General features: G+C 40.7%; 1 long non-coding RNA gene across 1 annotated transcript in view; it reads right to left on the reverse strand.

The window, feature by feature from the left end:
* Nucleotides 1-1,111: 1,111 nt before the first annotated feature.
* The window catches only part of LOC145517397 (uncharacterized), a 30,371-nt gene continuing 3,550 nt past the window's right edge, over nt 1,112-27,932 (reverse strand). The window contains exons 3-5 of the long non-coding RNA XR_014062012.1: nt 27,227-27,327; nt 26,684-26,798; nt 1,112-2,185 (exon numbers count right to left, since the gene is read on the reverse strand). This is a non-coding gene — a long non-coding RNA (uncharacterized LOC145517397). The remainder of the gene's footprint in view (nt 2,186-26,683; nt 26,799-27,226; nt 27,328-27,932) is intronic.

Raw genomic sequence — 27,932 nt, forward strand, 5'->3', positions numbered from 1 at the left:
AACCACTAAAACTCCTGCCCTCAGAAATGTTATAGTCTAGTGGGAAAGAGAGACAATAAACAAGAAAACTGTACGTGCACTGTGTTAAATAAGAACTGCTGAGCTGGAAATAGGGCAGAGGAAGAGGACATTAACATTTTGGAGGAGTCACTGAAATTTTAGAAAGGGTAGCCAGGAAAGGTTAGCTTAGACTATGATCACAAAGGAGAAACCAAAAGAAAAACAGGGATTTAGTCATGTGTATCTTTAGTAGAATAAAAGTTTAGGCAGATGGAAGAGTTAATATTTAAGACAATCTGATATCGGTATAGAAATAGACAATTCAGCCACTTAAACAGAATAGAGAACCCAGAAATGGGCCAATAGTTATAAAGAAGCCTGGCATCTGACAGGTCCACTGTACAACTCAGTGGAGAAAAGATGGATGGTACTAAATGGTGCTGAGACAGTTGGTTATGGGAGAAATTCTACTTCCTACCACCTCCTGTCCACAAAAATCAATTCCAGGTAATTTAATGACAACTGTGAGCTGCAAAAATAAGAGTTCAGAACAAATATATAGATGTTCTTGATGTAGCAAAGAATTTCTTAAACAAGTCATTAAGGAAAAGCACAAATGGAGATGGATGGTGGTGACAGTTGCACATAAACGTGAAGAAATTTAATGCCACTGAGTTGTACACTTTAAAATGGTAAACGTTATACATTTTAGCACAATTTCTTTTTAAAAAGCACAAGGTATAAAAAGAAAGTTGATAATATTAACTACACTAAAAATTAAGAAATTTATTTTTTAAGTGTTATTGGAGCATAGTTGATTCACAACGTTGTGTTAGTCTCAGGTGTACAGCAAAGTGAATTGGTTATACATATATCCACTCTTTTTTAGATTCCTTTCCCACACAGGCCATTACAAGGTATTGAGAAGAGAGCTCCCTTGCTATACAGTAGGTCCTTGTTAGTTATCTATTTTATATGTAGTTGTGTATATATGTCAATCCCAGTCTCCCAAATTATCCCTACCCTTCCTTTTCCCTCTGGTAGCCATTTGTTTTTATATCTATGACTCTATTTCTGTTTTGTAAATAAGTTCAAGGAAGTTAACTTTATAAAGGACATAAACGTACATTTTTAAACCAACTGCAAGTTGGAAAAAGGAAATTGTCAGAAATAATTAACACAGATGTAATCAATAAGAGGCAAAAATACAGTGGAAAAGAGGGCAAAAAACCTTAAACAGATGCTTCACAACAGAGGAAACATAAATAACCAATAAAATATGAAAATATGTTCAACCACATCAGTAATTGGGGAAATACAAATTAAAACCACAATGAGATAAATCTTGTACACCCATCAGATGAACAAAAGTTTTCAAGTTTGAAAATATTGTGTGGCCAAAGAACTCATATACTGCCACTATAAGTATTAATTGATGAAACTACTTTGAAAACAATTTGACATCATCTAGCAAATTTGACCGTTTGTCCCAGTATTACTTCTACTGTAAATATGTTCTCTGGAGAGATTTTTGTACATGAACATCAAAAAACATTGACAAGAATATTTATATCAACATCAAGATATTAAAACATTAGAAAGTTGCCATCATTGGGAAAATGGTAAATTAATTGTAATCCATTCACACAGTGGAATATGAAAAACAACAGCAAAACTGAATGAACTACAATTAAACGCATAAGCATTGATGAATCCCAAGAAGATGATATTAACTGAAAAAGTAGGTTGCAGGAGAATCCACACGTGCTGGGATCTTCCACGACACCCCTCAGCCGGCTCGCTCACCTTTTCTCCTGGTTTCTGGCTTCTGCGAATTGTCCTCCTGCGCATTCTGCCTCCAAAAATTCCAAAGGATGAGACCCAACAGGATGTGGGAAGGAGAGGAGACCCTGAGACAACACATCTGCTTCCCTGGCTGCTTCCTCACAAGGCTGCCTGTGTCCCTAGGCCTGGCTCTGTGCCCCTCGAGGTAACCGCCGGAAAGGACCTCCTTCCTCACCTTGCACGGCTCCGTGCGGTAACTGTGTTGACTTCAGTGAAGCCCGGCTTGAGTGCACAATGGACCCTCGGAGTTCCCAACTCCTACATATTCGCAAACAGTCCGTGCAAAAAATCATCTTTGAATCCACCTGCTTTGAGTGTGCCATCTGTCTCTTGCTGGACCCTGATGAATACAAATCAGCATTAATATGAAGGCTTTTTTAAAAAGTGAAATAATATATTCTTTAGGTGGAAATTGTCAAAAAAGCAACAGAAAAATTAATGTCAAACTCAAGATACTGCTTAACTCTTGGGGCAGGGAAAGGATGCACTTTTGTGGACACAGGGCTTTGAAGGTTTTCCTGTGGTTCTGGGATTTATGCTCAACAGTAGCTACACGAGTTGAGTTTAGTTCAGTTCAGTTGCTCAGTCATATTTGACTGTTTGTGACCCCATGGAAGTAACACGTCAGGCTTCCCTGTCCATCACCAACTCCCAGAGCTCCCTCAAACTCATGTCCATCGAGTTGGTGATGCCATCCAACCATCTCATCCTCTGTCGTCCCCTGCTCCTCCTGCCTTCAATCTTTCCCAGCATCAGGCTCTTTTCCAAAGAGTCAGTTCTTCACATCAGATGGCTAAAGTATTGAAGCTTCAGCTTCAGCATCAGTCATTCCAATGAATATTCAGGACTGATTTCCTTTACAATTGACTGGATTGAACTCCTTGCAGTCCAAGGGACTCTCAAGAGTCTTCTCCAACACCACAGTTCAAAAGCATCAATTCTTCGGTGCTCAGCTTTCTTTATAGTCCAACTTTCACATTCATACATGACTACTGGAAAAACCATACCTTTGACGAGGATGGACCTTTGTCAGTAAACTAATGTCTCTGCTTTTTAATATGCTGTCTAGGTTTGTCATAGCTTTTCTTCCAGGGAGCAAGCATCTTTTAATTTCATGGCTGCAGTCACCATCTGCAGTGATTTTGGAGCCCAAAAAAGTAAAGTCTGTCACTGTTTCCATTCTTTCCCCATGTGTTTGCCATGAAGTGATGGCACCAGATGCCATGATCTTCGTCTTTGAATGTTGAGTTTTAAGCCACCTTTTTCACTCTCCTCTTTCACTTTCATCAAGAGGCTCCTTAGATCCTCTTCGCTTTCTAACACAAGAGTGGTTTCATCTGCATATCTGAGGTTATTGATATTTATCCCAGCAATCTTGATTCCAGCTTGTGCTTCTTCCAGCCCAACATTTCACAAAATATACTCTGCATAGAAGTTAAATAGATTCAAGACAGATTCAAAGGATTAGATCTGATAGACAGAATGCCTGCAGAACTATGGACAGAGGTTTGTGGAACTGTATAGGAGGCAGGGATCAAGACCATTCCCAAGAAAAAGAAATGCAAAAAGGCAAAATGGTTGTCTGAGGAGGCCTTATAAGTAGCAGAGAAAAGAAGAGAAGCTAAAGGAGAAAAGGAAAGATATACCCATTTGAATGCAGAGTTCCAAAGAATAGCAAGGAGAGACAAGAAAGCCTTCCTCAGTGATCAATGCAAAGAAATAGAGGAAAACAATAGAATGGGAAAGACTAGAGATCTCTTTAAGAAAATTAGAGATACCAAGGGAACATTTCGTGCAAAGATGGGCACAATAAAGGACAGAAATGGTATGGACCTAACAGAAGCAGAAGATAATAAGAAGTGGCAAGAATACACAGAAGAACTATACAAAAAAGATCTTCATGACCTAGATAATCACATTGGTGTGATCACTCACCTAAAGCCAGACATCCTGGAATTCGAAGTCAAGTGGGCCTTAGGAAGCATCACTGCAAACAAAGCTAGTGAAGGTGATGGAATTCAAGTTGAGCTATTTCAAATCCTAAAAGATGATGCTGTGAAAGTGCTACAGTCAATATGCCAGCAAATTTCGAAAACTCAGCAGTGGCCACAGGACTGGAAAAGGTCAGTTTTCATTCCAATCCCAAAGAAAGGCAATGCCAAAGAATGCTCAAACTACTGTACAATTGCACTCATCTCACACGCCAGCAAAGTAATGCTCAAAATCCTCCAAGCCAGGCTTCAACAGTACATGAACTGTGAACTTCAGATGTTCAAGCTGGTTTTAGAAAAGGCAAAGGAACCAGAGATCAAATTGCCAACATCCATTGGATCATACAAAAAGCAAGGGAGTAGATGCTTCCAAAAAAGCATCTACTTCTGCTTTATTGACTATACCAAGGCCTTTGACTGTGTGGATCTCAATAAACTGTGGAAAATTCTTCAAGAGATGATTCCCATCTGATGATACAAGACCACCTGACCTGCCTCCTGAGAAATCTGTATGAAGGTCAAGAAGCAACAGTTAGAACTGGACATGGAACAATAGACCAGTTCCAAATCAGGAAAGAAGTATGTCAAGGCTGTATATTGTCATGCTGCTTATTTAACTTATATGCAGAGTACATCATGTGAAATGCCGGACTGGATGAAGCACAGGCTGGAATCAAGATTGCCAGGAGAAATACCAATAACCTCAGATATGCAGATGATACTGCCCTTATGACAGAAAACAAAGAAGAACTAAAAAGCCTCTTGAAAGTGAAAGAGCAGAGTGAAAAAGCTGGCTTAAAACTCAACATTCAGAAAACTAAGATCATGGCATCTGGTCCCATCACTTCATGGCAAATAGATGGGGAAATGATGGAAACAGTGACAGACTTTACTTTTGGGGGCTCCAAAATCACTGCAGATGGTGACTACAACCATGAAATTAAACAACGCTTGCTCCTTGGAAGAAAAGTTATGACCAACCTAGACAGCATATTAAAAAGCAGAGACATTACTTTGCCAACAAAGGTCTATCTAGTCAAAGATATGGTTTTTCCAGTAGTCATGTATGGATGTGAGAGTTGGATTATAAATAAAGCTGAGCACTGAAGAAATGATGCTTTTGAACTGTGGTGTTGGAGAAGACTCTTGAGAGTCCCTTGGACTGCAAGGAGATCCAACCAGTCCATCCTAAAGGAAATCAGTCCTGAATATTCATTGGAAGGACTGATGCCGAAGGTGAAACTCCAATACTTTGGTCACCTGATGCAAAGAACTGACTCCTTGCAAAAGACCCTGATTCTGGGAAAGATTAAAGGCAGGAAGAGCAGGGGATGACAGAGGATGATATGGTTGGATGGCATCACCAACTCGATGGACATGAGTTTGAGGGAGCTCTGGGAGTTGGTGATGGACAGGGAAGCATGGAGTGCTGCAGTCTATTGGGTCACAAAGAGTTAGACACGACTGAGTGACTGAACTGTACTGATAGAAGTTATTTGACGTACCCCTTTCCCAATTTGGAACCAGTCCATTGTTCCATGTCCAGTTCTAACTGTGGCTTCCTGACCTGCATACAGATTTCTCAGGAGGCAGGTCAGGTGGTCTGGTATTCCCGTCGCTCGAAGAATTTCCACAGTTTGTTTCCGCAGTTTGTTTGGGGGCAGTCCCCCTCCCAGGTCATTACAGCAAGGGGTGAATTACACTGTCAAGTGGGGTGAGGGTTGAGGCAAGGCTGATGACACTCAGTGAAAAGGCCCCTGGATGTGGCCCCCTGAGCGGCTCAGAGACAGGGAGACAGGTAGGCAGGAGGAAGACCTGTGTTGTCAGGATGAGCACCTGCTGCCAGGACCCTGGGATGGAAGACGGGGCCACAGGTGTGAATGACTGTCTGCAGGAAACCCCCATTCCAAGCCTTCAGAAGTCTCTGATTTGATGCCTCAGTCCCTCCTACCAGTGAGCCCTGTCTTGGGTCTAAAAAGAGAGAAGGGTTTGGGATCCACACAGTCAAAGGTTTTGGCGTGGTCAATAAAGCAGAAGTAGATGTTTTTCTGGAACTGTCTTGCTTTTCCTATGATCCAGCAGGTGTTGGCAATTTGATCTCTGGTTCCTCTGCCTTTTCTAAATCCAGCTGGAACATATGGAAGTTCTCAGTTCACGTACTGTTGAAGCCTGTCTTGTAGAATTTTGAGCATACTTTGCTAGCGTGTGAGATGATTGCAATTGTGTGGTAGTTTGAACATTCTTTGGCCTTGCCTTTCTTTGCGATTAAGATTCTTCTTCAAGCAGAGTCATCAGCCTTGCCTCAACCCTCACCCCACTTGACAGTGTAATTCACCTCTTGCTGTGATGACCTGGGAGGGGGATTGCCCCCAAGCGGCTTGTCCTACCTGGACCCTCTTAACACCTGGACACATCTGCAGGAGCGTAGGGGGAGGTAGAGTACTAGTCTGACGCTCTCACTTAGGGTAGCATCGTGTGGGCCAGAGCTCAGAATCCTTAATATCGGCCAAGGAGAGAGGGAAGAAACTTGGGATGGGAAATATGTGGGACCTTGTCTAAGACCTCGGCTGTGAGTTTTTCTGCCTGGGTAAGTGTGGGGGCTGGAGGGACATGGGTGAGAAATGAACTCGCTGTGAACAAAGTATCCAGGAAAGCTGTTCATTCTTGATGCTGTTTATGCAACTAGGAGATTAACAAAGAGAAAAAGATCTGACCTCAGTTTAGCCACATGGAAGTATCTTCAATACTGCTATCTATGAGTTCCACTTACCATTATGGATGGTACATACGGACCATAACTTTTGGCATTTGATTGCTCTCTGTCAGATAATTTTTTGGCAGAATTTTTATTTTCTCACAGTCCTGATTATTCATGCCAGGTCAGAGCATCCAAAATTGATAAGAAATACCTTTATTAGGTCATCATACAACCCAGTTTGAAGCCTAACGATTTAGTAGAATGTCCCTTATTGTTCTGTCTCTATTTAAATTTAAGCTGATTGGAATCACTCGGCTAGACCAGTCTACTTAGCATCATCTTTTGGTTTTAAAAGGAATGTAGTTGAAGGAAGGGAACTCCCCTCAGACACAATTTTGTTTTATGCTCTATAACTGATGGCATTTTCAATGTATTGTCCATATAACTTGCTAAGTAGGAACTTCTAAAGTAAACTGGTTCTTTTACATGAATTCAGCTAGATCTTGGCAATATCCATTGTTCCTTGGATGTTTGTTCCTTGGGCCCAAACTCCTCTGAATATGTGAATTTTTAATATAAGACTGATGATTAGACCATGAGCTCCTCGAGGCCAAGTCGACCAGCTCCTGGCACACAACAGATTCCAGGGTGTCTGCTGAACTGACATGAACTATTCTGTATTTATCCCTGATTCCAGATGGGCTCTCATATGCTTTATGATGTAATCCTTCACAGGATATGTGTTTTCACTCTAGACTTTGGCTTTCCCATTCAAATTCCTGATCAAAATATTTTCTCTCTGTTGGCTGATTTTTGGAAACTGAAGTAGGTGTAAATGTGATCATGTTGTTGTGCCAAGATTTCATTCCAACTTGACAAGCTGACTGATAACCACTTCCAAAAGTTAGCATCCTCAGCTAGAAAATGATTTTAACATTTCAGAAGATGGAAATGTAAAAATAAAATCTGCCTTTACTCTGACTAATCTAAACACTTTGGGAGCAATGCTCAGGGTTATCCTAAGTACAGAGAAGAAATGGGCTTTCCTGACTCACATATGATAATCTCATCTGCATTTTCTTCTCTTTGAAACAGAATCTGCTAGCTAAGGGCCCATGTGGTAAAAACTTCATCCATCTACAGGAAACGTGGTTTTTTTCCTTAGGAGGTTAATATTTCAGGGTTGACGCCCCAAAAGGAGTGTGTGTGGACTCTGTGACCCGGAATGGGCTCCTCACCTACTGCTCTTGTTCCAGCCTCCCCACCCCACAAAGCAGCAGAAAGTGGCCACAAATCAGTCTCCAGCTTCTTCCATAGGGACATTCACCACCACCTCCTGCTCACCCAACCTACCCCACATACTCAGGCCACACAGGCAATGTCCAGAACCGAGGTCAGTCTTCCTCAGAGTCCATTGATGAAGGAATTAGGTTCTTTTGTCTTTTTTCCGGGAGACTGATAGGAGCATCTGTTTCCCTGGAAACTCAGTTTAATGACCTTCACTCTGGGAATTTTCTGTCTGCTCTGTAGAGTTGATTTGAATTTTTTTATGTTATATTAACTCCAGACTTTTCCGATTATATTTGTTTCCTAATAATCATGATATGGACATTTCTGGAGCACATTATCATGTTCACAGCAATTTCATTTATGTGATCTAACCCAGGGTTTCTCAAACAACTGACTTTCTGGGAAACTTTCATTCCAACCTTAATTTCCGTTTTTTCTTTCCATTTTTCTCCTTCTTTATGGTAAGCTTTAAAGGATTTTTTTAAAAGCATATCCTGCATCAACAGGAAGCCTATGCTATTCCAAACATGCCCTCAGTTTGGCCACTGCATATGACACCAATCCCACCAGGGTCGTGGGATCACCTGAAATGACAGTTTGCCATGTACTCAGCCCTCCATACCCACAGTTCTGCATTCCTGGACTCAACCGACTGAGAATGGAAAATATTGGGGGGGGGGATTTCCAGAAAGTTCCAAAGTGCAAAATCGAAATTTGTCACATGCTGGTAACACATTTACATAACATTTACATTGTGTTAGGTATTATAAGTAATCTAGAGATGACTTAAAGTACATGGGAGGGTTGTGTATGTTATATACAAATATCACACTATTTTATGCAAGGAACTTGAGCATGCTCAGACTTTAGTATCCTCTGGGAGTCCTGGAACCAGCCCTACATGGATACAGAGGGATGACTGTTTTGGTAAGCATATCCAGCTGCTCTTAGATTATTAGCAGTTGATAAGTCAAAATTCCAGTAATCACCCTGCATCATCATTGTTCTGAATTCCAGGTTATACAGACAAAACTAGCTTCTGTCTGGCAGTCATAATTTGCAATTGCAAGACATTCTCATGAAAAAGCCTTTAGTTTCTTAAGATATTCAACAAGGTTTAGTCTGATAAGAAAATAAAACAAGCCAGTGTAGAAAAGTCAAGTACTGTGGAAAGCATGATAGAGATGAACTTAAACATGAAGAGGATTCATTGGTGCCAAATAAGGTAAATGATACTGTAGCCCACTGAACAAAGGGAGATTTCACAGCATTTGGAATAGAGATTTATGTGGAGACACTTGGGTTTTCAGAGGGTTTATATTAGTAATTCAAAAGACACTTGGTGATTTCAAAGAACACACCCCACCCCTCCAGCCAGTGCTCCATTAGGGTTGCAAGTAGAAGTATTGATCAACTTATGGATCAACTTGCAGCAGTGTATGCACAGTATGCAGAAAAGTAAACTAACAATGACATAATAAACTTATGGTTATCAAAGCGGAAGTGAGAGAGGGACAAATTAGGAGTTTGGTATTAACATAACTGTAACATAACTATAAAATAGATAACCAACAAGGTCTTAGTCTATATCACAGGGAACACCACTCAATATTTTGCGATAGTTCAAGAGGGGAAAGAATCTTAGAAAAATATATACATATATGTGTGTAATTGAATTGCTTTGCTGTACATCCAAAACTAACACAACATTGTAAATCAACTATACTTTGATTAAAAAAAAAGAAAGAAAAAAGTCAATCTACAAAGAAGGATGTTAATTTCTTGTGTGGTCCTTCTAAATTTTTCTCTCCTGCATTTTGCAGTGAGCAATTAACTTCATTGACCCTCCAATCAATTGTTGTGATTTAAAAAAATCATTTTTAAAAAATAAATAAGTAACCAATTACATTGATGATGATTCAGATGATGATCCACTGTGCTATCCTGCACCAGGACCCAGGAGAAAGGAGCAGTGCAACTGACCCAGACTTGCCCAGGAGTGTCCAGGAGTCTCCCGCAGAGGCATGTGTCAGCAGTGGCCTGCTGCAGGGGTGGGGGCACTGAGTGGAGCAGTGTGTGCATGGGACCTTTTGAAGGAGGTCGCCATTATTTGCATCACCTCCACCATGGTTTGGTCTCAGGTCTCAGGTCACAGCGCTGCCCATCAAGAGAAAATTGGATTAAAGATTTACTGAGCGTGACCCCACCCATCAGAACAAGACCCAGTTTCCTCCTCAGTCAGTCTCTCCCATCAGGAAGCTTCCATAAGCCTCTTATCCTTCTCCATCAGAGGGCACACAGACTGAAAACCACAATCACAGAAAACTAACCAAACTGATCACATGAACCACAGCTTTGTCTAACTCACTGAAACTATGAGCCATGCTGAGTAGGGCCACCCAAGACAGACGGGTCATAGTGGAGAGGTCTGACAAAACGTGGTCCACTGGAGAAGGGCATGGCAAACCACCTCAGTATTCTTGCCTTGAGAACCCCATGAACAGTATGAAAAGGCAAAAAATAGGGGACACTGAATGATGAACTTCCCAGGTCGATAGGTGCCCAATATGTTACTGGAGATCAGTGGAGAAATAACTCCAGAAAGAATGATGGGATGGAGCCAAAGAAAAAACAATCCCCAGCTGTGGATGTGACTGATGATAGAAGCAAAGTCCGATGCTATAAGAACAGTATTGCATAGGAACCTGGAATGTTAGGTTCATGAATCAAGGCAAATTGGAAGTGGTCAAACAAAAGATGGCAAGAGTGAATATTGACACTTTAGGAATCGGCAAACTAAAATGGACTTGAATGGGTGAATTTAACTGAGATGACCATTATATCTACTACTGTGGGCAGGAATCCCTTAGAAGAAATGGAGTAGCCATCTTGGTCAACAAAAGAATCCAAAATATGGTACTTGGATGCAATCTCAAAAATGACAGAATGATATCTGTTCATTTCCAAGGCAAACCATTCAATACCACAGTAATCCAAGTCTATGCCCTGACCAGTAATACTGAAGAAGCTGAACAGTTCTATGAAGACCTATAAGACCTTCTAGAACTAACACCCAAAAAAGATCTCATTTTCATTATAGGCGACTGGAATGCAAAAGTAGGAAGTCAAAAAATACCTGGAGTAACAGGCAAATTTAGCCTTGGAGTACAGAATGAAGCAGGCAAAGGCTAATAGAGTTCTGCCAAGAGAACGCACTGGTCATAGCAAACACCGTCTTCCAACAACACAAGAGAAGACTCTACACATGGGCATCACCAGATGGTCAATACTGAAATCAGATTGATTGTATTATTTGCAGCCAAAGATGAAGAAGCTCTATACAGTCAGCAGAAACAAGACTGGGAGCTGACTGTGGCTCTGATCATGAACTCCTTAATGCCAAATAAAGACTTAAATTGAAGAAAGTAGGGAAAACCACTAACCATTCAGGTATGACCTCAATCAAATCCCTTACGATTATAGAGTGGAAGTAACAATAAACAGAGTGCCTGAAGAACTATGGATGGAGATTCATGACATTGTACAGGAGGCAGGGATCAAGACCATCCCCATGAAAAAAAAATCCAAAAAGGCAAAATGGTTGTCTGAGGAAGCCTTACAAATAGCTGAGAAGAGAACCTAAAGGCAAAGGAGAAAAGGAAAGATATATCCATTTGAATGCAGAGTTCCAAAGAACAGCAAGGAGAGATAAGAAAGGCTTCCTCAGTGATCAATGCAAAGAAATAAAGGAAAACAATAGAATGGGAAAGACTAGAAATCTCTTCAAGAAAATTAGAGATACCAAAGGAACATTTCATGCAAAGATGGGCACAATAAAGGACAGAAATGGTACAGACCTAACAGAAGCAGAAGATATTAAGAAAAGGTGGCAAGAATAAACAGAAGAAATGTACAAAAAAGATCTTCATGACCCAGATAACCATGATGGTGTAATCACTCACCTAGAGCCAGACATCCTGGAATTCGAAGTCGAGTGGGCCTTAGGAAGCATCACTGCAAACAAAGCTAGTGAAGGTGATGAAATTCCAGTTGAGCTATTTCAAATCCTAAAAGATGATGCTGTGAAAGTGCTGCACTCAATATGATTGCAAATTTGGAAAACTCAGCAGTGGCCACAGGACTGGAAAAGGTCAGTTTTCATCCCAATCCCAAAGAAAGGCAATGCCAAAGAAAGCTCAAACTACCGCACAATTGCACTCATCTCACACGCTAGTAAAGTAATGCTCAAAATTCTCCAAGCCAGGCTTCAACAGTATGTGAACTGAGAACTTCCAGATGTTCAAGCTGGTTTTAGAAAAGGCAGAGGAACCAGAGATCAAATTGCCAATACCCATTGGATCATTGAAAAAGCAATAGAGTTCCAGAAAAACATCTACTTCTGCTTTATTAACTATGCCAAAGCTTTTGACTGTGTGGATCACAATAAACTGTGGAAAACTCTTCAAGAGATGGGAATACCAGACCACCTGACCTGCCTCTTGAGAAATCTGCATGCAGGTCAAGAAGCAACAGTTAGAACTGGACATGGAACAACAGACTGGTTCCAAATAGGAAAAGGAGTACGTCAAGGCTGTATATTGTCACCCTGCTCATTTAACTTATATGCAGAGTACATCATGAGAAACGCTGGGCTGGATGATACACAAGCTGAAATCAAGGTTGTTGGGAGAAATATCAATAACCTCAGATATGCAGATGACACCACCCTTATGGCAGAAATCAAAGAAGAACTAAAGAGCCTCTTGATGAAAGTGAAAGAGAAGAGTTAAAAAGTTGGCTTAAAGCTCAACATTCAGAAAACTAAGATCATGGCATCCGGTCCCATCACTTCATGGCAAATAGATGGGGAAACAGTGGAAACAGTGACAGACATTATTTTGTGGCACTCCAAAATCACTGCAGATGGTGATTGCAGCCATGAATTTAAAAGATGCTTGCTCTTTGGAAGAAAAGTTATGACCAACCTAGACAGCATATTAAAAAGCAGAGACTTTACTTTGCCAACAAAGGTCCATGTATTCAAAGCTATGGTTTTTCCAGTAGTCATGTATGGATGTGTGAGTTGGACTATAAAGAAAGCTGAGCACTGAAGAATTGATGCTTTTGAACTGTGGTGTTGGAGAAGACTCTTGAGAGTCCCTTGGCCTGCAAGGAGATCCAACCAGTCCATCCTAAAGGAGATCAGTCCTGGGTGTTCATTGGAAGGACTGATGTTGAAGCTGAAACTCCAATACTTTGGCCACCTGATGCGAAGAGCTGACTCATTTGAAAAGACCCTGATGCTGGGAAAGATTGAAGGCAGGAGAAGGGAATGATGGAGGATGAGATGGTTGGATGGCATCACCAACTCAATGGACATGGGTTTGAGTAGACTCCAGGAATTGGTGATGGACTGGGAGGCCTGGCGTGCTGCAGTCCATGGGGTTACAAAGAGTTGGACACGGATGAACAACTGAACTGAGCTGAACTGAAATAACTGACTAAATCTTTCTGTCATTAACCTCAACATATGCTCTTTAATTTTAGTAAAACATCATCTAGCATATCAAATTACTATCGTTCATCAGAAATCTAGGCTTCCCAGGTGACAGAGTGATAAAGAATATGCCTGCCAATGCAGGAGACTGGATTTCATTCTGTGGGTCAGGAAGATTCCCTGGAGGAGTAAATAGCAACCTACCCCAGTATTCTTGCCTGGAAAACCCCCCAGACAGAGGCACCTGGTGGGCTACAGTCCATGGGGTCACAAAGAACTAGACACAACTGAGTAGTCTCAGGCAAAATTGGAATTCTCTCAGCTTTTCAATGTTGTCTGGGTTTAACGTGTAAAGGTATTTAGGTTTTGGGAGATTTGTTAGCTACTCACATGGCTTCCCTGGTGGCTCAGATGGTAAAGTATATGCCTGCCAGTGCAGGAGACACAGGTTTGATCCCTGGGTTGGGAATATCCCCTGGAGAAGGGAATGGCTACCCACTCCAGTATTCTTGCCTAGAGAATTCCATGGACAGAGAAGCCTGGTGGGCTACAGACCTTAGGGTCGCAAAGAGTCAGACAGGACTGAGTGACTAACACACTTAGCTATTCACATATAAAAAACTATGGTGACAAGAACAAGGACATCAAAATGGTGTATACTCAACTCTGGGTATCCTTGAAAATTTTGTTCCTCTTAAGGGCTTCTTTACATTACCTGAGTTTGAGAGATCTAGTCTAATCATAAATTAGATTATAGGAATACTTTTGATTTATGCTACTCAGGATAAATACTTCCCACAGTGATTTAAAACAGTTTTCAACAAATTTGGAAATGTAAAATCAATTTAAATTAAAAAAATTTTTAATTTAAAAGTCAGTTATTACTTTCTACTCAAGAAATTATTGTACTGGAATTAAGGATAAAGGACTTTTATGACTGAGTTATTTCCAGAATGTATTGGCTTAGGGATAGAAGTACTGGGTCTTTGAAGTGTTTAATTCTATGGGAGATAAACAATGTGATTTAAAAGCACTCTTTGTAATGGCTCAAGGTTGTTTAGAACATCCATTAACCCTAATGGATTTACAAAATATTAAAGTAGAAAAATGTGTTTTAGCAGTCTTTGAGAGATAAACATAATACCTTTGAGTCTTTGAGAAATAAACACAATGCCTTCATTGCTAAGAAATTTTCTATCTTTACCTTTTAGTAATATATGGATAACCAAGAAACAATTTTCGTATCTCTTTTGGACACCCTAATTTTTAATATACTACTTAAAATTCAACAGCTACCTTGAAATCAATGAAATTCTGAGAAAACACTGAAAAAGCAAAACTTAATGATTCAAGGATGAACTAAGGTGGAATACTTAAAAATTCAAGAGCTAAATAACTTGGAATGAAAAAATATGTATATACATATATGTATATATATACATAAACACATAAATGGATTTCCCTGGTGGTCTAGTAGTGATCTAGTTAAGACTTCTTGCTCCCAATGCAGGGGACCCAGGTTTGATCCCTAGTCAGGGAACTAGGTCCCACAGGGCTTCCCTGGTGGCTCAGACGGTATAGACTCTGCCTGCAATGCAGGAGACCCAGGTTCAATCCCTGGGTCAAGAAGATCCCCTGGGGAAGGGAATTGGTACCCACTTCAGTATTCTTGCCTGGAGAATTCCATGGACAGAGGAACTTGGCAAGCTACAGTCTATGTGGTTGAACAGAGTCAGACACGACTAAGCCACTAACACTTTCACTTTTCACACACACGTATATATATAGAATACATATATATTCTACTTTGATATATATTAAAAAGTAATTCTGCTTAAAAAACTAAACTACATAGTAACTAAATTATTTAGCAGATGTTTGTATTTAAAGCCTTTTTTTTTTTTTTTTTGCCCTTCAATGTTATAAAAGGCCCAGATGAGGCAATGTTGCATATTTGGTATCTCAAATTTGGAAGTGAAATCAGTTCAGATTTGGAAGCAAGACTCTTGAGACCCCTAAGGATGGAGGCTGAAGGTTCTTTCTTAGTGATAGAAGGTTCTATCCCAGCCAGTAACTGGGAGTATCTTCTGAAATATCTGTCTTAAGTGGTTGCCATGGAGATGACAAAGGCAAACAGAACCAGAATTGCATCAGGATGCACTCTTTACTCAGTCTTGACTTTACAGAGAAATCAGATTCTGACTTGCAGGCTTTCGCCACTTCATTCTAAGATCATTTCAAATCATCAGGTATGACACTTCTAGGGCTGTTCTCCCAATCTTATGACTACCGTACTAGACAATGATTTGAGCTCAGGGCCAACATAAGTTTCAGCCCTGGCAGCAGAATTTAAAAGGAGAGGATAATGAAGCCCAGAAGAAAAGGGGTCTTACCCAGACCAGATACTGAAACAATGGCTATCCTGTGCTTGAGCTAGATAGACATCATTTCTATCTCTTGTAACAAAAACCTTTAAGGGGTTAAAAAAAAAAACAAAAACCTGAAACATCACAAGGGCTTCCCTGATAGCTCAGTTGGTAAAGAATCCACCTGCAATGCAGGAGACCCAAGTTCGATTCCTGGGTCGGGAAGATCCCTGGAGAAGGGAAAGGCTACCTACTCCACATGTTTGAAACCAACTACTTTCTTTTCCAAATTCAGCTACTCTCACCAACAATGATATAATAGTAGGATGGCAAAGATAACTGGTGACCCTCCTTCCCTGTCCCCTTTTGATAAGAGGGAAATCCTTTTAATTGAGGTGCTTTGATCAGTACCTTGTACAAGTTGAGGCAGAGAGCAGCCATTAAGTGTCCCAGCAGCTACTGCTGCCTCCGATTTCTCAGGACAGGAGAGAAACGGCTTCACGACTCCTGGGCTGCGCCTCCCTCTTCAGCCTCATCTTCCTCTTCCCTGTGGTCATCCCCAACTACTCACAGGCAGTTGGAAGACGTCCAATTTTGCATCTCTGCTTGAAGATGAGGACTGTTGTTTCTAAAGGTAAGACCGAAACTGTGCTAGGAGGGAAGATGACAAGTTTAAACAGAGATTTATTCAGAAAACTCATACCTCTGTTTGAGAAATGTGCTCATTTATTGTCAACTTATCAAGAAATCAACAGCCTCTTTACTTGCATTGGAAGAAAGATCGAAATCAAAGCACTAGATACACGGTAACTCACACACAGGGGACCGGGGCCCATCTACTGCCCAGTCCCCAAACCCAGCACACAGGGACACTCAGCCACAGAGAACTGTCACAGTCACAGTGGGACGGGCTGGGACCGGGGAACCTTTGTTGCCGTGCTTGCATCTGGACAAACCTGTCTGAACAACAAAATACAAAGAAACTATAAAGGATGAAAAATAACTGCGTGAGTGTGCAGTTGAGGCAAATTCAGAACAAAAGATGCAAAGAGACCAAAAAACCCAACTACCACTTTTGAAGAGACCCAAGCAAAAGCTGGACACTGGGCACGCGCCTGCACCCAACACCACCAAAGGGGCGGCAAACCACCTCAGCCACCCCTCCAGCCCCGCCTGGACATAACCCCACCCTCACCCCATGTGAAGAACCAGCTTGCTCCCCCCACCTCAGGGAGCAAACAGGCAAGGGAACCTGTTTGTTCTCACTACCCCCTGCTGCAGCAGAGGCCACAATAAAGCCTTGCCTGAATTTCTTGTCCGGCATCTGGTCAATTTCTATTGATTGGGGAAGGCCAAGAATCCTGGTTGGTATCAACAGTATGAGACCAGGACAAGAACCCAAGCCTTCTGATTGCAATCCCAGGGCAAGAACTCTTGTGAAGCAGAGTTGGCAGTGCCTGATGACAGATGGGAGAACAGGACAGGGAGGCTGGGCAGAGGGCACAGAGTCCAGATGATTCTAATCTGTTTGGTGTTGTTTTTTACCATTCCTGTATTTTATGATAAAATGCACTTCCTGAGCATTATTTTAATACTTTCTGTACATTATCTTTAATTTCTATAGCAATGTATGAGTTCGGACTTGATGGCTATCTTACGCAAATGAGAACAGCTTAATAAAATAACAATGTTTACTGTTTAAAAGAAGAAAATGCTTCTCATAATTTAGAAGGAGAGGAGAATGAAGAGAAATCTACTGCCTTGCAGGAAGGCCCAGTTTTTTCACTGCTAAAACTCTGCTCCAGGGTAAGAGTCCACGCCTCTCGAGTCTGGTCCAGCCCTGCCTCCAGGGCCACCCGCTCCCCCCGCCCCCCGCCCCGGCCCCCAACAACTGCAGGTGCCCAACTTTCTCATAGCCACTCCCATTCCTGCACAGCTCTTAGGTCTTGTCATTCTGCCAGTACTGAGTGCCAGTCTGCAAATTGATACATATTTTACCTGGTATTTACATTTTAAACTTTTCACTTTGAAATAATTCAGGCTTATTAAAAAGTACAAACCAGCACCAAAAGCTACCTATCAACCTTCATCAGCTGACCCCAAAGACATGGTCCCACTGCCATTCGCCCTCTGCATCCAGGATCCCACCCTCCACACAGCTGTCCTGCTTCCTCGGTCTCCTTTACACTGGGCAGTTCCTGAGCCACTCCATGTCCTTTGTGGCCTCAGTACTTCCGAGGAGGACTGGCCAGTGACACTGTAGCTTGCCCATGTTTCCTTATGATTGAATTCAAGTTGTACAACTTGGGCAGGATTATATCTTTCCACAAAATTGTTGTGCCCACTCTTCTTTCCATCCAAATTACAGGTTATTTAATCTGGGTGTTGGAGAGAATGGTTTTGTTCTGGGGCATGTTGAGGAATCAAAGAATAGATGGCACATTTGTGGAAAGGAATTGATGCATTCAGTTTTTAAATGAGGAATCAAAGTGCCTGTGGACCTGTTCACATGAAGATGAGCACCAGGATTCTGGCAAATAAAAATTGCCACCAGAAGAGATGTAAAGCAAGGAGAGAAACAGTCCTTCTGTTAGTGTCTGGAAATTTTGTATTTGCTTTTATTGCTTCCATGCATTTTCTTTTTATTTCCCTAAAATCTGTCAGTTCATTAAGAACAAAGCTAAGAATTGTCATTCTAACCATAGTATGCCATCAATCAAATATATAACTCATCTTTTCTCATGCCAGTTATTTCCTTTGGCAGAAGAGAGATTTAGGACTCACAATATAATGTTGAATAAAAGTGACAAGAGTGGATACCCTTCTCTTATTCTGATCTTAGAGGAAATTCTTCCAGCTTTTCACCATTGAGCATAATGCTGGTTGTAGGTTTGCCATATATGGCCTTTCTTATATTGAGGTATGTTCCCTCTATACCCTTTTTTGAGAACTTTTAATCATGAATGGATGTCAAATTTTGTAAAAGCTTTTTTAACATCTATTGAGATGATCATGTGGTTTTTATTATTCAGTTTCTTAATGTGATATACTATGTGATTGAATTGCCAATGTTGAACCATCCTTGCATCCCTGCAATTAATCCCACTTGATCACTGTGTATGATCCTTTTAATGTATTGTTGAATTCATCTGCTAACATTCTGTCGAGGATTTTTGCATCTATATTCATCAGTGATGTTGGCCTGTCATTTTCTTTTTCTGTGGTGTCTTTGTCTGCTTTTGGTTCAGGGTAATGTTGTCCTCTTAGAATGAGTTTAGAAGCACTCCTCTTCAATTTTTGGAATAGTCTGAGAAGTATATATGTCAACTCTTTAAATGTTTGGTAGAACTCATGAAGCTAGCTAGTCCTGGGCTTTGGTTTGTTGGGTGTTTTTTGATTGCTGATTCAATTTCAGCACTGGTAATCTGTCATATTTTCTATTTCTTCTTGATTCAGTCTTAGGAGATGTCACTTTTCTAGGAATTTACCCATTTCTTCTAGGTTTTCAATTTTATTGGCATTTAGTTGTTTGTAGTATTATCGGAGATCCTTTTTTGTATTTCTGTGGTGTCAGTTGTATTTTCTTCTCTTTCATTTCTGATTTTATTTATTTGGACCCTCTCTCTTTCCTTCTTGTTGAGTGTGGTTCAATATTTGTCAATTTGTTTATCTTTTCAAAGAGCAAGTTCATAGCTCATTGTTCTATTCTGCTGGGGTTTAGTCTCTATTTTATTTATTTCTGCTCTGATCTTTATGATTTCTTTCCCTTTGCTAACCCTGGGTTTTGTTTGTTCCTTAAGGTATAAAGGTAGATTCTTTATTTGAACAATTTTCTTGTTTCCAGAGGTAGACTTGTATCACTATTATATAAACTTTGCTCTTAGAACTGCTTTTGCTGTGTTCCATACTTTTTGAATGATTGTGTTTCCATTTTCATTCTTCTCCAGGTATTTTTTTATTTCAACTTTGATTTTTTTTTTAGTGACTCATTGGTTGTTTGGTAGCATGTTGTCTAGCCTCCATGTCTTTGTCTTTTTTTTTTCCAATTTTGTTCTTTAATTGAGGTTTAATTTAATGCTGTTGTGTTCAGAAAAGATGCTTGATACAATTTTAGTCTTCTTAAATATTTGAGACTTATTTTGTGACCTAGCATGCAGTCTATCCTAGAGAATTTTGTATGTGCACTTGAAAGGAATGTATATTCTTCTGTTTGGGGATGAAACATTCTATATATATTTAATAATTCTATCTACTCTGTTGGGGCACTTAAGGCCAGTGTTTCCTTACTGATTTTCTGTCTGGATGACCTGTCCATCCGTGTAAGCAGGGTGTTAAAATTCTCTACAATTATTGCTATTGGTTGTTAATATTTGCTTTATGTATTTAGGTCTCCTCTTGTGGGGTATGTAACATTCACAACTGCTATAGTCTTTTATTGGATCAAGCCCTTTATCATTATATAATGTCCTTCTATATCTCTTGTTACAGTCTTTGTTTTACAGTCTGTTTTCTGTGATATAGATATTGCTACCCCTGCTTTCTTTTCATTCCCATTTGCATGGAATAGCTTTTTTCCATCTCTTCACTTTTCAGTCTCTGCATGTTTCTAGATTCGAAGTGAGTCTCTCATAGGCAGGAAAGATGTTGGTCTTGGGTTTTTACCCATTCGGCCACTCAATATCTTTCAGTTGAAGCATTGGTCCATTGACATTTAAAGTGAATATTGATAGGTATGTGCTTACCGCTATTTTGTTAATTGTTTTCAGGTTGTTTTGTAGTTCTTTTTTGTTTCTTCCTCTTTTGCTGTCTTCCCTTGTGATTCGGTGACTAGTGTTATATTTGGATTCCTTCTTCTTTTTTGCTTGTGTATTTATTTGATAAGCTTTTTGGTTTTTGGTTACCAAGACAAGTTATACATCCATATGATTATTATAAGTAGCTTATCTCAAATGCATTCTAATCATCCTACATTTTTACTTTTCACCTCACGTTTAATGTCTTTGACATCATTTTTTACATATTTTATTTTGTTCATCCTTTAAGACTTATTGTACATATAGATGATTTTACTACTTTTGTCTTTTAACCTTTCTACTAGCTTAATATTCTGTTAATCTACTACCTTTATTGGATGTTTTCCATTATCAATGATATTTTTCCTTTCATAACTTTTTTATTTCTAGTTGTGACCTTTTCTTTTCCACTTAGAGAAGTCCCTTTAACATGTCTAGTAAAGCTAGTTTAGTGGTGCTGAACTCTTTTGGCTTTTGCTTTTTGGGGAAACTCTTCATTTCTCCTTAAAATCTAAGTGATAAGACTATCAGAGTGTAGAGTATCAGGTAAGACTGTCGGAGTATGCTGGGAAGAGTATTGTTGGCTGTAGGTTTTTCTCCTTTCATCACTTTGACTATGTCATGCCACGCCCTCTGGCTGCAAAGTTTCTGCTGAAAAGTCAGCTTACAGTCTTATGGGAGTTCTCCTGCATGTAACTGGCCTTTTCTCTTGCTGCCTTTAGATTTTTCTCTTTAATTCTTGCCATTTTAGTCATGATGTGTCTTGGTGTGGATCTCTTTGAGTTTGTCTCTGGGAATCTCTACGCTTCCTGGACCCGAATGTAGTTTTCTTTCCCAAGTTAGGGAATTTTCAGCTGTTATTTCTTCAAATAAGTGATCTTCCCCTTGCTCTCTCTTTCCTTTTCTTCTGAGGTACCTATGATGTGAATGTTAATATACCTGATGTTTCAGAAGTCTCTTAAACTATCCTCTTTTTTAAAAAAATTGTTTTTTCTTTTCTATTCTTGCATGATTTCCACTGCTCTGTCTTCCAGACCATCAAACCATTCCTCTGTATCATCAAATCTACTGCTGATTCCTTCTGGTTATTTTTTATTTCAGTTACTATATGCTTCAGCTCTGTTTGGTTCTTCTTTATAATTTCTAATTCTTTAATGAAGTTATTGCTGTGTTCATCTATTATTCTCCCAAGTTCAGTGAGCATCTTTATAATCACTACTTTAAACTCATTATGGGTAGCTTGCTTATCTCCACTTCATTTAACTCTTTTACTGAAATTATGTCTTTTTTCTTTTATTCATCTATCTTCTCATTTTGCCCAATTCTCTGTGTTTATTGTATTAGGTGGATTGGTTACATTTTTCAGTTTTGGCCTTATATAGGAGACGTCATACAGTGGCATTGTATAGGAGCCCGGCTGCATACTTCCCTCTAGTCACCAGAGCTATACGCTCTATGGGTACCTCTGTTGGGCCCTGTTGTGGCAGGGCCAACTACATGAGAGAGATGGTAAGTGGGGCTGGCCTCTGGCCCAGTAAGCCATGAGACCATGTCTTGTGCCATCCTGGAAGGTGGGACGCTGGTGCTCTTCAGAGGATGGGATTGGTCTCTATTCAGTTATCTCCACAGCTCAGTGGGAGCTTGGGGCTGGTGCTGGCCAGCTGGTGGGCAGAGCCAGGTCCCTGGTGCTATTAGGCTGAAGGGAAAATTCCAAAATGGCATTTGGAAGTGCCAGTCGTAGATCAAGCTCCCGAAATAGCTACCACCAGCATCTCTGTCCCCCAGAGGAGTCCCAGCTGCCTCCTGCCTCTCCAGAAGCCTCTCCAAGATCAGCAAGTGAGTCTGAGAAGGCTCCTTTCATGCCACTGCCTCTGTGCTGGGACTGAGACCATGTCAGATTTTGGACATGCCCTTTAAGAGCAGACCCACTCCAGTATTCTTGCCTGGAGAACCCCATGGACAGAAGAGCCTGGTGAGCCCCAGTCCATGGGGTCACAAAGGGTCAGACACAACTGAGCAACTAACACTTTAAGAGCAGAGCCTCTATTTTCTGCAGCCCTCTGGTTCTCCCAATATAAGTCCTGCTGGTTTTTAAAAGCAAGTATTCTGTGAGCATATCACCTCAATTAGGATCTTTGTGCTGGGGAGCCTAATGGGGGTTTTGGGCCTCTTACTCCTTGGGGAGAACTTCTTACAATTGTCAAGTTCCTCCCATTTGTAGGTGTCAGTCTTGATTAGGCCAAATCTTCATCTCTCCTACCTATCTCATTGTGGTTCCTTCTTTATATCTTTTATTTGTGGAAAATCTTTTCTGCTAGTTTCTAGTCATTCTATAGGTCGTTGCTCTGGAAGTAGCTGTGATTTTGATGTGTCCATGGGAGAAGGCGAGCTCAGGGTCTTACTCCATCATTTTGACCACCTCTGCCTCCATGTGTTTTTAATAGAAATATATAAATGTCTAAAGTTTATTTATATATGTACAATGTGTGCTTATATATGTATATTTATATATGTTATGTGTATATATATAAAAATATGGTCACATTATATAAACTCTTTTGAGTCTGCTTTTGCTCATTTAGCTACATATTATCACTTCATGGCAAATAGATGGGAAAACAATGGAAACAGTGACAGGCTTTATTTTCTTGGGCTCCAAAATCACCACAGACGGTAACTGCAGCCATGAAATTAAAAGATGCTTGCTCCTTGGAAGAAAAGCTATGACAAACCTAGACAGCATATTAAAAAGCAGAGACATTACTTTGCTAACAAAAGTGTATATCATCTAAGCTATGGTTCTTCCAGTAGTCACGTATGGATGTGAGAGTTGGAGCATAAAGAAAACTGAGTGCTGAAGAATTGATGCTTTTGAACTGTGGTGTTGGTGAAGACTCTTGAGGGTCCTTTGGACTGCAAGGAGATCAAACCAGTCAATTGTAAAGGAAATCAGTCCTGAATATTCATTGGAAGGACTGAAGCTAAAGCTAAAGCTGCAATACTTTGGCTGCCTGATGTGGAGAACTGACTCGCTGGAAAAGACCTTGATGCTGGGAAAGATTGAAGGCAGGAGGAGAAGGGGACGACAGAGGATGAGATGGCTGGATGGCATCACCAACTTGATGGACATGAGTTTGAGCAAGCTCCGGGAGTTGGTAATGGACAAGGAGCGTCACATGCTGCAGTCCATGGGGTCAGAAAGAGTCAGACACGACTGAGTGACTGAACTTACTGACTGTGGAACAAATGAAACTAATACTAATAGGAACTCTCTTCCTATCAATAAATGTAGTACTACATCATCATCTTTAATGTTACTCCATGTTACTCCACTGCATAATTATGCTGTAAAGTATTTAAGCAATTTCTTGTTAATGTTACATTAAATCACATCTAGATTTTCATTAGTACAAACTGCACTGCAATGAATATTCTTTTTTTTTTCTTTTTTTAGTTGTGGCATGGGAACTCTTAGTTGCTATATGTGGGATCTAGTTCCCCAACCAGGGATCAAGCCTGGTCCCCCTGCATTGACAGCAGGGAGTCTTAACCACTGGACTAACAAGGAAGTCCCTTGCAATGAATATCCTCATGTATACATCGTGTATAATGGTGTAACCATTTCTTTGAGTTGAAATTCCTGAGTCAAAGAATATGTATGTTTGACACTTGGAGGCTTTGGCAAATTGTCTTCTTGAAGTTGACTATCTTTTAAAAATTACTAATTTGTTATATTTATATGACATTTTAATATTTATAATTTATTTGTACTCAATCTTTATTTTGTGTAATTTTTGGTTCAAACTGGCTTACATGTGGAGAAGTGAGATTGGGTGGGTAAGAGATAATGGGGGGAGAATTTTTTTTTAACCTTCTAGTTTGACAATCATTTTAACTACACATAACACAAATATGTACATGTATTATTTGGGTAATTAAAAACCAAAAAACCATTTAAAATCAGAATATCGACATCTTTAACTTTTGACACCACACATTTTAGCACTTTGATTAATAACTTTTGAGTGGTACAGCCTCCAAGTGTATCTACCAAGAGTTAAAGACTAAACTTGGCAATATTGAAGCAAAGTGCAGCTGGTTTATCTTATTTGACATTCAAACATTTAAGGGAAGTCCATTTATCCATGGGCTTTATAATGTCCATTAGCTGAACTATTCTCCCAAATAGAAGTTTTACTTTTGGCTTCATCTGTCTTTATCTCGGGCTTTTCTTCTTACAAAGGAAGTTTGCCCTGTGACCTTTTATCCTCATGAAATAAACTACCACAATTCTGTTTAAGCAGTCATTCATGGTGAGGGTAACCATATAATTTATTTCCCAAATAAGCACATTTTTGAGAGTGAGGAGGGTGCTATAGTAATCATGCTAGAAAAACAAGGATAAACCAGAACCTTTTCACGCCAAGTGCACGCTGCTTATAAGGTTTTTCATCTTCTGTGATTTTACAACTTAGCTTTTTAAATTTTTTCAATATTTATTAAGAAACAACTAGGTGCTATAGGAGTCAGAAAGCATACATGACACATGATCTGAGTTCACAGAGGTTACCAGATACTTGGGAAGACAGGACCAGTGGCAAGAAAAGGCAACATGGGAAATTTCAGGAAGGCCAACGAACAATAATCCCAGATAGTGATTTCTTAGTGCCTTACAAATTTTAATATATTTAATCTGTTTTTCTTCATAAAGCTCAACTGAAGTTAAATACTATTATCTTCACTTCAAACCAGTCAATCCTAAAGGAAATCATTCCTGAATATTCACTGGAGGACTCATGCTGAAGCTGAAGCTCCAATATTTTGGCCACCTGATGCGAAAAGCCAACTCACTGGAAAAGACCCTGATGGTGGGAAAGATTGAGGGCAGGAGGAGAAGGGGATAACAGAGGATGAGATTGTTGGATGGCACCATCAACTCAATGGATATGAGTTTGAGCAAACTCCGGAAGATAGTGATGGACAAGGAGCCTGGCATGCTGCAGTGCATGGGGTCGCAAAGAGTCAGACATGACTTAGCAACTAAACAACAACAAACTTCATTTTAGAGTTGAGACCAGAAAAATGTTATCCAACTCTCCCAAAGGTTCAAAGATAATAAAAGACTGAGGCTCAACCAAAACCTCTAACGTGACCCTAGGTGAATTGTCAGTGTCTGCCTGTATCTGTAGTAGGCTACAAGGAGAAGCACCTCGTTGGTTAGAAGCATCAGGGGGTAGTCAAAATTAATTTAATATTCTAAACCATGAGTACCCAACCTACCGTAGACCGGTACCTCCCGTCAAATCAACAGTGGCATTACATTAGAAATAAAGTGCGCAATAAATGTAATGCACTTAAATCATCCCCAAACCATCCTCACTCCTCCTGGTCTGTGGAAAAATTGTCTTCCATGATACTAATCCCCGGTGTCAAAAAGGTTGAAGATTCCTGCTCTAAACTATAGCTGGTGTAGAAAAAGCGCAGAAAGATCAGAAAGAGGTTGAGACTATGGATGTTAAGGACCTACACCAAAGTCAGAAGTAGAGGTCAAATGAGAAGTGAGCAAGAAGATGTGGACTTACATGTCCAGAGCCACAGGTGAGCAGGCCACAGGGAATGGAAGGACGCCCCCTGCAGAGGCAATGATGTGAGCTAGAATGTGGTCTGACGTTGATCATGCAGAGTGAGATGCTCCCAGAGAACATTTGGGCGCGTGTCAAAAAAGAAATCGGAGGTGGAGATCTGGGTATGAAGAGGAAAGCATGCAGACTGTTAAGTAAGGCTCCACACTGAACTGGACTGGACCAGCAGTGCCAGTGACAGGGAGAGAAAGCCACAGCACACACTGAGTGATGGTCAGGGGAGCGGAGCGCCGGAAAAGAGGCCTCAGGGATGTGTGCCTAGAGGCGGTTAGCAGGCGGCGGAAGTACGGAGGTGCCCAGGGAAAGCCAGCTCAGAGTCTGGGTGAAGGAAGCGTACTCTGCTTGGGCTGCCCCAAGAGCACCGCAGACTGGGTAGCCCCTCACAGCTTTGAGGCAAGAAGTCCAAAATCAAGGTGTCACCTGCGCTGGTTCTCCTGAGGTCTCTCTCCTCAGCTTGCAAAAAGCTGGCTCCCCTCTGTGCTGGTCTGCATCCTAATCTCCTCCTCTTACTGGGGCACCTAGGCATGGTAGATTAGAGCCACCCAGGTGACCCCATTTTACCTCATTCACTTCTTCAAGGACCCCATCTCCAAACAGTCATATTCTCGGTACTAGGGGTTAGGACTTCAACTTTTGAATATGGAAGGGATGCAGCTCAGCCCATCACAAGAAGAGACTGAAAGAGAGGTTTTTCCCAGTGTAATTCTTTTAGTAATTTGCAAATTATAAATAAGATTACTAGATCTAATTACTAGATATAAACTAGAAATTAGATTATTAATGTAGAACCAGTTAGGAAGCAGCTGGAGATATCAGAATTTACATACTGAAATGTATTACTAAAATATATTTGTAGAAGCTGTGAGCCTCCATGACTCCTCCAAGGGACAGGGTGTAGAAATAATAAATCTAAATAAAAAAAATTATTTATTATGTAATAACTGGGTACTGTTCTGGGCACTGTGCAATATGTAAAAATGAAGAGGATAAGAAATACATATATACACCACACACACACACACACATACACACACACACACCATGAAAATGGTCCTAAGAGAGAACAAAAAATTACTAAGAGTGTTTTTCAGAGGAAGAGCTCACATTGGATGGTGAAGGTACAGAGTCCAGGACTGGGCTTGGGGATGGTTGTTTCCATCATGAGTGATGACTTTTGCCGGCACTTAATGCTCTCCTTGGATGATCTGTGAGGACAGAGTGATTTACCCCAGGACTTTAGAACAGATTGTAAATCATCCTGTATTGGCTTTGAGCTATGCCAGGAAATGTCGGATCAGACTCTGGGTTTAAGCTGATCAAGATCATGCGGAAACTCTGTTTTCATGCTTTTCTAAACTATAAGGAGGGGCACGAGCAGATTACTAATCAACACCTTAGCGAGGGAGCACGCCCCTGGAAGCTGTGCGCAGAGTGGCTTCTGCCAGGCCAGACCCAGGGCCCCGGGGGCACCATCTGACCAGCAGCACGGCCCCTTCAGGCCTGCTTCGCCCAGAACCCCGCTCCTCCAGGCCGAGCCGGTGACCGCAGGAGAGCTCTGGCCAGGTGCAGTTGAGTCTCACAGGATTATAGGTCTGTGTTCCAATTTAGTTACCAGTCACTTCAGAAATCTCAGGGGAAACGTGAGGGAAGGAAGTAAAGACATTTGACAGAGATGAGAGTTAGAAGGTAAAATGCTAATAGGGACAGCTCAGTGGAGGACATACAGGAACTCTTGCACAGCCTTCAAGAAATCTAAAATAATTTCACATTTTAAATATTAATTAATTAACGTATTTATTTATTAAGGCCA

This window comes from Giraffa tippelskirchi, chromosome 8 (assembly GCF_054371585.1).
Source record: "Giraffa tippelskirchi isolate mGirTip1 chromosome 8, T2T-mGirTip1v1.2.pri, whole genome shotgun sequence".
NCBI classification, from domain to species: Eukaryota; Metazoa; Chordata; class Mammalia; order Artiodactyla; family Giraffidae; genus Giraffa; species Giraffa tippelskirchi.